Source organism: Sapajus apella, unplaced genomic scaffold, assembly GCF_009761245.1.
Source record: "Sapajus apella isolate SASKATOON/1434 unplaced genomic scaffold, GSC_monkey_1.0 scaffold73, whole genome shotgun sequence".
Classification (NCBI taxonomy): domain Eukaryota; kingdom Metazoa; phylum Chordata; class Mammalia; order Primates; family Cebidae; genus Sapajus; species Sapajus apella.
The window spans coordinates 4,439,295-4,451,745 of record NW_022437013.1 but is presented as its reverse complement, the minus strand read 5'-3'; the positions used below and the strand labels follow the sequence as shown (position 1 = coordinate 4,451,745).

The 12,451-nt window shown below is 38.6% G+C and overlaps 1 protein-coding gene across 4 annotated transcripts in view; it reads left to right on the top strand.

Moving 5' to 3' along the window:
- PAK3 (p21 (RAC1) activated kinase 3) overlaps positions 1–12,451 on the top strand; it is a 287,181-nt gene that overhangs the window by 148,315 nt on the left and 126,415 nt on the right. The gene's annotated exons all lie outside the window — the stretch shown is intronic.

The window sequence follows — 12,451 nt, the reverse complement described above, 5'->3', positions numbered from 1 at the left end:
CCCTACATTAGGTATTTCTCTTAATGTTATCCCTCCCCAACCACCCCACCCCCTTGTATTACTCCCCTAGCCCCCCACCCCTAACAGACCCCAGTGTATGATATTCCCCTCCATGTGTTCTCATTGTTCAACACCTATTTATGAGTGAGAACATGCAGTGTTTGGTTTTCTGTTCTTGTGTCAGTTTGCTGAGAATGATGGTTTCCAGATTCATCCATGTCCCTGCAAAGGACATGAACTTATCCTTTTCATAGCTGCATAGTATTCCATGGTGTATATGTGCCACATTTTCTTTATCCATTCTATCATTATGGGCATTTGGGTTGGTTCCAGGTCTTTGCTGTTCGTAAATAGTGCTGCAATGAACATACGTGTGCATGTGTCTTTATAATAGAACTATTTATAATCCTTTGGGTATATACCCAGTAATGGAATTGCTGGGTCAAATTGTATTTCTATTTCTAGATCCTTGAGGAATTTCCACACTGTCTTCCACAATGGTTGAACGAATTTACACTCCCACCAACAGTGTAAAAGCATTCCTATTTCTCCACATCCCCTCCAGCATCTGTTGTCTCCAGATTGTTTAATGATTGCCATTACAACTGCTGTGAGATGATGTCTCAAAATGGTTTTGATTTGGATTTCTCTAATGACCAGTGATGATGTGCATTTTTTCGCATTTCCTGGCCACATAAATGTCTTCTTTTGAAAAGTGCCTCTTCATATCCTTCATCCACTTTTTATGGGGTTGTTTTTTTCTTGTAAATTTGTTTTAGTACTTTGTAGATTCTGGATATTAGCCCTTTGTCAGATGGGTAGCTTGCAAAATTTTTTGCCCATTCCGTTGGTTGCCAATTCACTCTAATGACTGATTCTTTTGCTGTGTAGAAGCTCTTAAGTTTAATTAGATCGCATTTGTCTATTTTGGCTTTTGTTGCTATTGCTTTCGGTGTTTTAATCATGAAGTCCTTGCCTACACCTATGTCTTGAATGTTATTGCCTAGGTTTTCTTCTAGGGTTTTTATGGTGTTAGATCTTATGTTTAAATCTTTAATCCATCTGGAGTAAATTTTTGTTTTACTCCAGATGGATTAAAGATGTAAGGAATGGGTCCAGTTTCAGCTTTCTGCACATGGTTAGTCAGTTTTTCCAACACCATTTATTAAACAGGGAATCCTTTCCCCATTGCTTGTTTTTGTCAGGTTTGTCAAGGATCAGATAGCTGTAGGTGTGTGGCATTACTTCTGAGGCCTATGTCCTGTTCCATTGGTCTATATCTCTGTTTTGGTACCAGTACCATGCTGTTTTGAGTACTGTAGCCTTATAGTATAGTTTGAAGTCAGGTAGCGTGATGCCTCCCACTTTGCTCTTTTTGCTTAGAATTGTCTTTGCTATGTGGGCTATTTTTTGGTTCCATATGAAGTTTAAGGTGGTTTTTTCCAGTTCTGTGAAGCAGGTCAATCGTAGCTTGATGGGGATAACGTTGAATGTTTAAATTACTTTGGGCAGTATGGTCATTTTCATGATATTGATTCTTCCTAACCATGAGCATGGAATGCATTTCCATCTGCTGTGTCCTCTCTTATTTCCTTGAGCAGTGGTTTGTAGTTCTCCTTGAAGAGGTCCTTCACGTCTTTTGTTAGTTGTATTCCTGATATTTTATTCTGTTTGTAGCAATTGTGAATGAGAGTTCACTCATGATTTGGCTCTCCATTATTAGTGCATAGGAATGCAGAGACACAACTGAAAAAGAAAACTTCAGGCCAATATCCATGATGAACATTGATGTAAAAATCTTCAATAAAATACTGGCAAACCAAATGTAACAGCACATCAATATACTTATCCATCACGATTGAGTAATCTCCATCCCGGGGATGCAAAGCTGGTTCAACATATGCAAATCTATAAACGTAATCCATCACATAAACAGAACCAAAAGCTAAAAACTCTCAATAACTAGAAATCAATGGAATGTATCTCAAAATAATAAAAGCTATCTACAAGAAACCCACAGCCAATATCATGCTGAATGGGCAGAAACTGGAAGCATTCCCTTTAAAAACTGGCACTAGACAAGGATGCCCTCTCTCACCACTCCTATTCAACATAGTATTGGAAGGTCTAGCCACAGCAATCAGGTAAGAAAAAGAAATAAAGGGTATTCAGTTAGGAAAAGAGGAAGTCAAATTGTCTCTATTTGCAGACAACAGATTGTATATTTATAATACCACATTGTCTCAGCTCATAATCTCCCTAATATGATAAGCAACTTCAGCAAAGTCTCAGCATACAAAATTAATGTGCAAAAATCACAGACATTCCTAGACACCTTATTTTTAAAGCAATACATCATAGCCAGTCAAAATTCCCAAGTGAAAAAAAAAAGTGTTATTTAATTTATCCAGTATGCTTAAAATCTAGGATATCCCAGGGGTTTGGCTAACCTAGTCATGAGGTTGCTCCTCAATACCACTGTCACCTCCAACCTTTTAAATCAAAAATATAAAAATGTATGGCAGCAAAGGAAGATTCTCAAAGAAAGATGCTCTGAGGCAGAGACTGGCCTTCATTCTTCATATGGTCAGACTACAATTAACTAGAGTATCAGTAGCTCTGTTAGGCATTATAAATTTCTGTTTATCTCAAAAGTCTTATTTTTGTTTGAAGCTTCTTGGAGTTGATGAAGTCTTGCCTTAATGTATGAATGCAGAAGTCTGCCTTTGAAAACATGGTGTGTATTACCGAAAAGATGGTGTGAATGACTGAGAACTATGGAGGTGGTGGGTATCAGAACCAACCTTGTTGGGGGAAGTACTCTTTAGCAGTGTGATTCACAATTTTTCTTCTTCAAAATATCCCTCTTTTATCTACTCCCCAAATGCCTGCAATGGTGTCTACATTTTCACCTCTGCAACTCATTCCTTTGATTCAAGCATTGTTGCCCACACCAGAAACCTTCTCCTAAAATACACAGAACCTAAAAGGAGCAATAATAAAATTGATAAGACCCTACAGCAAAGAAGTCAATCAGATTGCCATCTTTCCAGATACAGGAAGGAAAGGGGCAGTGACTGTAGCTCACTGGGCTTTGGGGTACTTGGGAGAAGTCCTTGAAAGAAAGATTGGAATACAAGAAGGGAAAGAACACAATAAAACTCATTTCATAATATTTTAAAGAATAAGCCTGTTATGTCCATGGGTCATTATCTTAAACTGTAGAGAGAAGACTGTGGTGTCAGCTTGTGTGTGTGTGTGTGCGCACATGTGCACATGCATTCATGGTGGGTGGGGTGCTTTTTTCAAAGTGCAATATAGCAAAAAAAATTCTTTGAGGCTGCTGTTAGTGGGATTCTAGATAGTTTAGATTTTACCACAAATCTATAAGAGATAATAAGCAATTTGAATATTGTGTCATATAAATAGAACAGGATATGTTCACCATCACCCTCCCCTACCAAGCAAATCCAAATAGAGCCTAGGGTTGGGGTAAGAGTGATAAATCCTCAGTCCTCCACCCTGAATTTAGTTGTGATAGATGTCTGATAACTTTAACCGGCGTATGGGGAGAATGGTGTTCTGTCTCTTTACCTCTCTTAAGAACAGAATTAGGGTATGTTTTCTTTAATTTGCAAAAACCTGAGTTAAGAGTTCTTTCGGGCCTTACATGGGTGGTGAAAATTAAAAAGGGTCAGACAATCTCACGATTAGTGAGAAAGTACATCCCTCCCACCCCCTGCCATCTACCAATCCCATTTACAAAGACTCCCCTGTCTTTCAAAACAGAACCTGTAAATTACCATGGAAATCTGCCCCAACAGGCTGTGCTCAAGTAGGAGTCAGAGCCTTTGTTAGCAGGGGTTTGTGGGGGATGGCACCATAGTGAACACAGTTAAGCCTCACTAATTCCCTGAATGAGGGAAAGGCCAATCTTGATTTGTAAGAAGCTTGAATTTGAAAATAGGTTTAAAGAAATGCCATGTTATTATTTCTAAAAACCTGCAGTCAAACTGCTGCCTGGGCTCTGTGCTCTGAGCTGCCTAGACTCTTAAGGCCTCAAACAAATAGATAAGGACTACAATTAGCATATTGGTCATTTGAATGCAAAGTGCACTTAGAGTGGTGCTTTAAAAACGTGTGTTAGCATACTCTCTTAGCAGGCTGTCACTTTTCTATGTTTATAGTATTAATTTGCCTAGCAACCTGCCCCCTTTCCTTTTTGGCAGTAAACTTTAGCCTTGCATGTCAGAATTCGTTAAATTTTCCATATTAGCAGCCAGAATGAACAAGTAAGTGTGTGTGTGTGGCGGGGGTTGCTATGGGAGGGAGGTGGTGAACCACTTTTTAAAATCATCATGAACATATTGTAAACTTCTATTCTACTGACCTTTAAAATTCATCAGTTAATTGATATTTATTTACTGAGTAGGAAATGTATTCTCTTGGATGATTAAAAAGGGTAGGAGGGGCAAGCTGTTTCAAATTTCCTTCCCCTGCAAGTGACCATATCAAGTAAACATGAGAGAACATTGACTGTAAGAAGTTCCTGCATTATAGCAAAAAAGAATTGATTATGAAGTGCAACAGGTGCTTAGTCACATGGAACAACAGCACATTGAGATCTGCATCTATCAAATACAGCTTCCATGGTCAGCCAATGCTGTGTGCACATATTAACTTTGTTTGTAAATTCACAGTTGAGACCACTTAATTTGAAGTGTGACTGAGTTACGTTTGGGAGGGCAAAACAGAAGAGAAGGTGCATACAGCTTCAGTTTTACCCAAATATTCAATGTCTTCATCATTTTGCTGTGGACATAGAAGAAAAAAAAGGATATATTCACTACCAGAACGAACCATCTGGTAATCGGGACAGGAATCGAAAAAAAAAAAAAAAAAGCTGGGTAAAGCCTCCAAGAAGATCAAATTTAATGCCTTCTCCTTGAGAATACCACCCCCTCCACTGCCCCATTCCACTTCCTGGCCTTCTTCAGATACTCAGAGACATCAGACACTGAGAGAGATCAAGAGAGAATACCCACAAGCCTGTGGAAGAAAAATAGTCCTTAAGTAATGAAATCCTTGATACAGTGGTTCCCAAATTTTGCTACACATCAGAATCTAAAGAGATTAGAGCATGAGGAGATTTTTCAAAAATTCTAGTGTCCAGATTCATGCTATCCATTTAAGTTAGAAGGTCTAGGGGTAGGAGCCAAGCACTAGCATTTTATAAAAATCACCAGGTGGTTCCTTGAGCCCCCAAAAGGAGAACCACTACCCTAATGCTTTCCTACTTCACATGCATTTAATTTATATTTAACCTTTCCAATTACCCTAAGAAGAAGGTGCTATTAGAACCCTCATTTTACAGATGCAGAAACTGAGGTTCAGAGGGACTAAATAAGTTGCCCAAGGTTACCAAACTATAAAATAGTGAATCTGGGATTTGAAGGCCAGTGGTTTAATTACAGAGACTGCATGCTGAATGTCTATGTAATAATCCCCTTCCTGGCTTTTGTCCTTGTATCCAGTACCATTCCACTAAATTTGATATAGGACAATCCCACATCAATGTGGTGAGAGTTCATTAGACATCTGTTATGTAAATCATACCCATTTTAGTCACACTGTGAGCCTCTAAGTGGATTCCAGGAAATATGGCTAACTTTTGGTCATTCAAGGGGCCTTCTAGGTAACCCTGGCTTGGTTACCATTTGTTATGCTAAAGCTTAATTAGCCAAAGACTATCAGAGAGAAGACTGTAGTCCCACAAACTCAAATTTATTGTGTGGTTTAACAACTGATTATCTCCTGTAATAAATGCAAGTAGCAAAGCAGGCTTAAGGCATCACTGGTAAGAAAGCAGTAGTCACTCACAGGAGGCTGGGTAGTTGTGGCCTTTTACAACTGCTGTGTGACCTTGGGAGAAAGTGTTTTCTGTTAACTTTGCAGCTGGCTTTATCTGTCCATTGTCCCAGCCTGATTAATGGCAGGGTTGCTTTTTCTTAGCTCAAACTGACTTTCACTCTTTCGGTTCTGGGCAAGTTTTGACTCTTTCAGGATTTGGTCCTTTTCAGAAAGGGATGAGCCTGATAAAAATATTGACATTCAGATCAACTATTAATAACGTTGCCCCTCTTCAGCCAAGTTGGTAAAATAGTTAATGGAAAAATGTATGTAAATACCAGGCAAGTCTAAATAAAGTCAGTATTTGAGTTAGCAGTCATATACTAATGTCGGTTTCCAGGGATTTGACAATGTACTGTGGCTGTGCAAAATAAAATCCATATAATATATCAAAATATTGGGGGAAACTCAGTGAAGGATAATGGGAACCCTCTATTTTTGTAACTGCTCTCTATTTTTGTAACTCTATTTTTGTACTATTTTTGTAACTTCGTGTAAGTCTTAAACTACTTCAAAATAAGAAAACTATAAAAGATGTTTAATGGGAGAACAGGTTTGTGTTGATTGTCTAAATAAGACTTTTCTAAGGTAGTCTTACTTTATCTATGCTTTTCCATGACTAACCCAAAATTCATTGTACCAGTGTTCTCTTTTATGCTTCTAGATTTGAATATTGGGTACAGTGGTGATATCAGTGTCTTAGTCAACATCCATGTCCACCAGGTACAGATCCCTTTGGGATTATAAATATAGGATGAGTGTGTTCATCAACAAGATGCCATTTGAGTAGAGTCTGAAAATATGTGTCCAATATCATCATGTAGGAAAGGAGGGAGAAAGTTGTGGTAGGCAGAGGGAATAGCAGGCATGTATGAAAAGTCAAGTCACATCAAGGAAACAGAGGAAGTTTGATAGGGCTCACCCTCAGGATGTAATGTGGGGATGGTAGAAGAAAAACCTGGAAATATGAGTTATAGCTTGTGTGTGACCATCTGGATGTGATTCTCCTCTCTCTGAAATTAAAGAATTTGGACTTTTTTGTAGTACTTGCTGCATCTGTCTTGTACCACAGTTGCCTGGGTGTATATTTTCTCTTCCCAACTAGATTCCAAGTTTCTTGAGGAGATGGTCCAAGTTTGATTCACCTATGTAGCCTCTGTAGCACCTAGATGTGTGTTTTGCACTTAGTAGGTGCTGAATAAATCTGTCCCAGGAATTACTAATGTATCACAAAGATGCCACTGATATTCCCTCTCAAGAACATCTGGAGCCCCATGAGAATATAGAGTAAGGTGTTTACCCCCAGAGAAATGAAAGTCGCAAGCAGAAAATCACACAACAAATCTCCCTTAATCTCTCTTTGTGTCGGGCTTTGGTGACTGGGTTTGGCCATGCCCTACCATCTTTGACACATGGCCCTCCTTCCCCCAGACCATGCCCATGGTGATACCCTTTGAAGAGAGGTAATGTGCCTTGCCTCAGTCAATTAGGCATTTTACTCACACCTCCCTCTATTTAGCTTTACTGGAGGGCTGCAGCGCTGCCTCACCTTTTCACCCCTGTTCCTCATGTCTCTGAATTATAGTGAATACATGGGTTCAAGAGGGACGTGGAGAGGGTAGGTATGGAACTCTTCAAGACTGTTTCCAGAATTTGGCTGACTTAAATTGTCTGAGATGATCTCCACCACTTGCCTTTTGGTGATTTGTTTTTCCTTTGCCTCCTGAGAGAAATGTTCTATTGCTCACCATTTCAGACGGTTGGGTGTGGGGATGGGGGCACTTCTGTTCCTGACAACCTCATTATGTGATTATCAGGAGCAGACACTGCCCAGGTTGTCACGACAACCAGCAATGATTCAAAGCTTCCCTGAAAGGTCTGTATCTCCAGCAAATAATCAGCCTTTAGCTCTCAGCAGATGCTGAACTGAACAGCCAATCACAGGTGAGCTGGGAAAACATGACATCATATAGTCCAGCCGGTCCCAAAAAATATAAATAAGATTTATTTTTCTATTTACCTCCTTCATTCTTTATTCCCTAGATTTTGTTCTCCACTTTCTCCTTTTATTTTTTCTTAGCAAAATGGGGAGAACAATGAAACCAACTTTCCATATTCAATTCACTCTGCAGGTTGACTTAGGTTCCAGTAGTGCAGTGATTGGGAGCATGTGAGGAAGGAATGTGTAATGTGATCCACTTGGGAGAAAAATCAAACAGAGCATCAGCTCAATTAAATAATGTGGTTTGATATGTAGGACCATGGTGGAAGCAGGGCTAATTAAAACAAAGTCAGAGGAGAGGAACTTTCTAATTCTCATATTAATTCACCCAGAGTCACCTGGATTTAATTGTCTTCTCTTTTTTCTTCACTAACTCCCTGGTGGAAGGGAAGAGGGCAAAAGCTGGGGACTTCAGAAAGCTTGTAGGTTCTACAGGGCAGGTCTCTAATGGGGAATAATTATAGTGAAGGAAGGTCAGGAGAAACCCTTCATTCCCAAGCTGTCACCATTTAGGGAGCATATGTAAATGCAACTCATCAAGTCTATTAAGGAGGTGTATAGCTCAGAAATCTGTTAAATCTACTTTTGTTCCATTAGCTGTTTGTATCCATACAACAATCCAAGGAGACAGGCAAGACGAGTTTGACGGAAGAGAAAACTAGTGCCCAGCAAAATTTGAGTCTTATTTGGGATTTCCTCTCCAGAGGCTGGAATAGAATATGGGTTTCCTGGTTTCAGGCCAGAACTCTGAAGACCCAAGAGAATGGTGATTTCCCAGCCATGGGCTTTCCTCTTTCCCTCACCTCTGATTTTTCAGAGACCTAGTACAAGATCTCTTGGCATCTCTGACGCTCCTTGCTTTTTGCCCAGCAGGTAACCCACAATGCGGCCAGCCACAGAAGAGCCTGAGACCCCAATGATGGAAGTGGGGAGGCAGGAAGGAAGGGGCTCTATTGTACCAGACTGCAGTAATGGTAACAGGTTGTAGTAAGCAGCCCTGAGTGAAGGAGGAGTTAGGCACTGTGTTCCTAGCCAATGCTGTGCATCAGCTGCCAAACCAGGATCTTTTATATTCAGAGAAAGTGTGGGTACGTGTGTGTGTGTGTGTGTGTGTGTGTGTGTGTGTTGTTTTTTTTTAAGTGCAGCTGCTGGAGCAAAAGATATGAAGACTGAAACCCACAAAGACCCAGAGTCGACTACTGGGAGCAACTTCTGGCTGTAGGACTTGAGGGGCAGGGGTGGGAAGGGAGCAAGAAAATCTGAGTTGCTTTTGCCCAGTGGGTTATTCATTACTGCTTTGCATTCAATGCCTGCCCAGGTATGGCTCAGCTCAGTCTGGCAAGCTATAGCCTTGATTGCTACACCTGAATCACTGACCCTGCATTCAGACCTCTTTCAGTATAGCAGGGGTGGTTTGCTTGCTTTTGTCTTAACCAAAATAAGACTGTATTTCCCCTTTTAATGATGTTTCTTACAAGTAAAATATAATATATGCTTATTGTAAAAACATACAAGCAACACAGAAGTATATAAAGGAAAGAGTTAATGTCCCCCATCATATACACATACTCACATTTCTTTCCTCCCTTCTTTTATTCCCAGAGTTACCCTCTTAGCAGTTTAAACACACATGGACACCCAATTTTTTAAACAAAAATAAAATTATAATGCACATGCTATTCTGCATTTTTTCACTTAGAAGTGGGTCAAGAGTGTTACTATTTCAGTACATAGGGGTCTAGATACTTGATTTTTAAAGCTGATACATAATATTCCAAAATATATATCTACCATAATTTATTTAATGATTCCCTTATTTGGGCAGGAGAAAACTTGGGGAGGTGATAGATATGTTTATGGCTTGGATGGTGGTGATAGTTCCACAGGGGTATGCTTATTCCCAAACTCATAAAGTTGTGTACAGTAAATATGTACAGCTTTTTACATGGCAATCATACTTTGACAAAGTGGCTTAAAACAATGATTCCCTTATTGAGGGACATTTAGTCTACCTTTTATGTAATATTTGTCATTGTTACATAATATTCAGCATAACATACTTGAACATTTCTTGGCATGTTTTTATGAGTATATTCATAATCAAATTCCTTGAGTTGGAAATGCTGGGTCAAGCTGCATATGCATTTTTAAATTTCATAAGAATTACCCACTTGTGCTCCCAAAAGATTGCGCCATTTACACTTCCATCAATTATATATGAGAGTGAGCAATGTTCCCTTTATTCAGGATTCCACTGAAACAGCTTGAAGATGTTCATTTTAGTTGACTTCTCATGCTTCTCACTTCTCATATGCATCAAGGGGCTAGTGGAGTTGGTGAGTTCCAAAGAAGAAATACAACTCAAGTGGCCAAATAGAGTAGCAGAACAAACATAGAGCTGAGACTGGGAGACCTGGTTTCCAGGACCATCTTTGTGAGGCAGTGGACAGGTAACTTCAAACGCCTGAGTCTCTATTGTCTCATCTATGAAATGCAGATCATGATAACTGCCATAGTAAACTGTTGTGGTTGTTGTGAGGATCAAATGGGGAGACGCAAAAGTGGTTTGTAACCTGAGAAGTAGGATACACGTGCCAAGTGGTTCTGATGGTAGTGTTCTAATATCCTTAAATCAAAGAGCTCCCAAGCAAGAGAACAGTGAGTCGAGTGGTAAAAATGATGAGTTAAGTGGGAAAAATTACACAGCTGAAATCTTTAAGATATTTCTGATTAGAATCCCTTCCCTGAAAGCTCCCATGCAGTTGCCCTATATTCTTGGAGAACAAACCATGTTATCCGTTAAGATTGCTTTCTTGTATCAAGAATAATACAGGTTATTGCCCTTTCACAGGAAGATCCTAGGCTTGGGTCCTAAGTCCACTCCTCTTTCTAGACATCACTATGCTTTCATTTGTCAATCACCTAATAGGATTTTGGCCCCATGCTCCTTTCTATAATCACTAGGGAGAGAAGAAATACACACATGAAACGTTTAAGTAACCATGTGTGGTGACTGCATAAATATCTCTGAATTATAGCTGAGGTATATGGGAAGATTAGAGTGAAATCAAATACCTTCTAATTACAATTTAAATCAATAGTCTAGAAGACCCAAGTTAAATCATTAGCCAGGAAAATCAAGTTATATTTTTCTATTTCTTAAAAAAGATTCTTGTTTAACCCAAATAAATGTATTTTACAATCAGAGATGCTAACATTGAATAAATTACATTCATTATTATTTGTGATTTTTGAGATTATTTTTTACCATGGTGTAAACAAAAAATCAATGGTATGGGGTTATTTTTTTTTTTAACTCCAAAGTTAATTAAAAAGATATCTGTGAAATCATTGGAGGTAGAACCATCCTGATTCCAACCTATTAATCAAAGATTTGAGAGTGAGGGTGTTGAACGTTTTTGCATTAAAGACAGGCACCACACCAAAGAAGGTATTTTAAAAATGCCCGATTTTTTAAAAACACCAATCTTAGTCTGTTTCTTTTAAAGAAAGTATGTATTTTAACAAAACCAGTAATACCACACTTAATTCTTAGCAGTACTACACCGTATCATATTAGAAAAAATCATGGACATTGGACTCATTTAGATAAAATCCCAGCTCTACCACTTTCTACAATGTTAATGTAATACTCATATATGCATTAATATATATTTGATTTAGGAAAATAAAATGCAAAGTGACCCTTTAAAATAATCTGGATTACAGAGTTTACTTAGGCTTTGCCTCCCTCTTTCTTGTTTTGCCATAGAGTGGATCACTGTTGTTTTTCTCAGTTCCCCGTATCATCACAATTTAAAATGAATTAGTCCAAAAGAGGCATCCCTTTCTCCAACTGCTTGAGATGTTATGTCTGGTGAATCTGTAGCTCTTTTGCACGACTTTAACTAAAAGGACCTTGGCAGATATATTCGTTCACCCTTGGCCTTGAAACTTATTTTGTTGGCACTATGGAGAAACTGAATAAAAATTCACTGGAAAAGGTCATGATCCATTTTGGCCATTTAAGTATGTGAGGATATGTTTATCTTTATAAAAATAAATCTGAAAGTAGAAAGGAAAAGTTACTAATAATACTACTATTTCAACCCAACTATTACAATTTTATGCTCTCTTCTGATCGTTTTCTGTAGGCATACTTTACATCATTATAATTTGAATATCGTTATTATATTGTATTATTTGAGTTTTTATGGCAACTTTCTGTCTCCTTGCTAAGATTCACCATAATTTACATAATGTAGCCAAATCATGGGGAGTATGGATTTTGGAGTAGCAAGAGATGGTTTTAAGAGTTAAATTTTAGAAAGCATTAGACACCTGCAAAAATTTGAACCATATCCTAAAGACAAGAGAAGGCATTAAAGGTTTAAGGGAAAGGACGAACAGGGAGAATCACATTTAATCCCCATTTAAAGTAAAATTATTTTTATTTTTTGTATAATGTCTTGCTTTTTGGAATGTGTGTATTTCATATACAAAAAAGTAGTTTCCGGATCTAGACTGCCATCTCTTTGA